Below are 3,131 nucleotides of genomic sequence, written 5' to 3' on the forward strand. Positions count from 1 at the left end.
ACTGACCCTGGTGTGAATCGTGATGGCCTTGATTGTGGTTAGAGGGCATTAGGGGCTACTGCGCTGGAGGGGCTCCCCACCCGGGCTGACTGCCTGCAGTGCTTAGACCACAGGCTCTGGACTCCAGTTGACTTGGGTTCAAATTCTGTCTAAGCTATTAGGCACCATAAACTCTTAAGAGCAACTTCCTGGCCTGTGAAATGGAAGAAAACAAGCACATTCCTTACAGGAATGTTTGGATTTTCCCATGCAATTTAATTTATGGACTCCAGTACAAAATGGAAATGTGGGGTTCCCTGTTCAAAAAACAAGAATAGAGCTTTTTACCTTCTTCCATGGTTCCTCAGGGCTTCCTGGGTAGCTCAGTGATAAAGAATCCACTTGCCAATGCAGGAGATGTGGCTGAGATTCCTAGGTTGGGAGGATCCCCATGGAGGAGGAACCTACTCCAGTATTCTTGCCTGGAAAATTCCATGGATGAAGGAGCCTGGTGGGCTACAGTCCATGGGGTCACAGAGTCAGACACAACTGAGCATGCAGGCACTCATGGTTCCTCTCTCAGCATGCCATGGTGTTTTTATTTGCTGTTGCATCTTGTGCTATCTCAGGCACAGGGATACTTGGCAGGCTAGCTCAGATGCTCACAGGTGCCTGGAGCCCCAAGTGCAAGTGAGTAAGTGAAAGTCGCTCAGTCATGTCTGACTCTTTGTGACCCCATGGGCTACACAGTCCATGTAATTCTCCAGGCCAGAATACTGGAGTGGGTAGCCTTTCCCTTTTCCAGGGGATCTTCCCACCCAGGGAGCAAACCGAGGTCTTCCACATTGCCGGCAGATTCTTTACCAACTGAGCCACAAGGGAAGCCCTGAGACAAAGTGAGCTGGGCCATGTGTTAGTGGAGGCTCCAAGACCCCAGCACATGTTTCATTGTGCTGACCTTGCTTCTAAGAGTCCAGTCCAAAGATAAAATTATCAAGCATTTCATGATGGTGACCACAGAGCATTAAACCCCCAAGCACAGGGCCTTCTGAGCGTGGGCCTGGTGTAATTGAACTGATCACACGCCCATGAAGCTGGCCCTGTATGTGCTTGCAAGCCTTTAGCCTGGTCTCTGGTCCACAGTAAGCCCTCAGTAAGTGGTTAGGAGAGACAGTCCAGCTTTGCTTTGGCTCATTAGGAATTCTCAAGCTTAAGCCCTCACTTGAGCTTTGCATTTCCAACCTGGTTCATAGGAGAGTCAGGGAAAAGTGTTATCCCACCTTTGTACCGATGGGGAAACTGAGGCCCAGAGAAGGGATAGTACTTGGCCTTGTTCACTATGCAGCTGGTAACAGAAGCGAACAGTCATCTCCAAACTCTCAGGCAGTGTTAAGCATCTCAAGTTCTGCCTGTCCTTTGATGTCGTTACCTGAGATTGTGAGTGGCAACAGCTCATGCTTCTCCCATCAGAACTTCTCCCCTCAGGGGCACAGTCCCTGCCCCAGCCCCCTACTAGCTTTCTGAACAAACCCCAGCTCCATGCCAGCCTCCTCCGGGAAGCCCTCCCTGCCAGGGACCTAACCACAGCATGCTTTTATTTCATGTGCACGTTCATCCCAAATGCAGTTATATGTGGTTTTATTTCCTGTGCTTTTTATATTACCAAATATATGAGCATATTTGTGGCTTATTAAACATTTTTACGCTCATTTATAATAGCTTCATAATCTGTTTTAGAGAAGTTCCATAGTTTATTTGGCAAATCCCTTATTGTCAGACACTCAGGTTGTTTCAAATTATTTTTCAGTTTCTGGAAGGGAATGTACAAGTTCTAACCTGGGGATAATCACAGTACTTGGTTCATGGGTCATTGTGTTGATTAAATAATTATAGGAAAAGCGTTTAGGGAATGAAACAACTAAGTACTGTATGTGTGTTAGCTAAGGTTATTCTTTTAGGTCTATCATTTTGATAATGCTATAGTTGTTACTATTTTATACGCGTCTTTGCACACATAAGTGATTATTTCCTGGGTCAGAGGGGAGGGCAGTGTGAAGGCTGGCGTAAAATGCGTCCCCAGTTTATGGAGGGTGTGCTTGCCATAAGGAGACCAAAGCAGTGGAACTGAGCCCCAGGCTTTGGCTGGAAACATCTGTCATGATCTGACCGTGATGCCTTACGAAGTATGAACAATGAGTTAGTTCACCTCAGGGCTGAAAAAAGGAAGCGTAGAAAGCATGCAAAATAGAGAAGCCCAGGAAAGTATCTGCCAGGGCAGCAAAGAGACCAGTTTGCCCTCTAGCTCCAGATTGGTTAGGGGATATTTCCTCTGTTCTCTTGGCTCCTGTTATGACTAGTGAATTTGGGCCTTAGATACTATGGTGTTGAGATAAAATTGAGTGGGACCACGGAGTCTTAGATAGTCAAGGATCTGCGATATTAGGCTATCACTTCAGGTCAGCACTGGGTTGGGGGGCAGAGAATTAACCGCTGCCTTTGTGGTTGGTCTGCCCCCACATCCTTCCCCTGCCAGCTATCTCCCATCATGGAGCTGTAACTTTGTAACTTAATAATCTGTCCTTAGAATGGTCCTTGTACAACACAAATAAGCAGGGGAGATATGCATTTCAGAGGACAGAATCATAGAATTTCAGAGGTGAAAGGGAGTAGATTCCATCTGGTGTTCTTCTGGAGCAAGAATTCTCAAATATTTCATTTGTGAACCAGAATCCTACATCAGAAGTACCTGGGAGCTTGTTAGAAAGGTAGATCCTAGCCCACACTCAGCCTGATTCAGTGAGTGTTGAGTGGGTCCCAGGACTTTGCCCCTTTAAGAATAACCCCAGATAATTCATTCTGATACAGGTGGGCTACACTTTGAGGAATGCTATTCTATTAGTATGATTCCCTAGTAGGTTGGTTGCCACTAGTGTTGGGGAGCTCACCACCTCAGGAGACAGACTATTCCATTTTGAAACAGTTCTGATTATACAAAGTTCTGTTTTATGTGGAGCTGGAATCTGCCTCTGTATAAATTCCTCCTACTGGTCCTAATTCTATCCTCTAGGGCAGTGCAGAGAAAGTCCAATTCCTCCAGGTTTCTATGGGCAGGGAGACTTGAGAAGTATGCGCCCGTGAGAGTTTGTGAGTCA

Source organism: Moschus berezovskii, chromosome 8 (assembly GCF_049115385.1).
Source record: "Moschus berezovskii isolate FMDL1 chromosome 8, NW_MosBer_1.0, whole genome shotgun sequence".
NCBI classification, from domain to species: Eukaryota; Metazoa; Chordata; class Mammalia; order Artiodactyla; family Moschidae; genus Moschus; species Moschus berezovskii.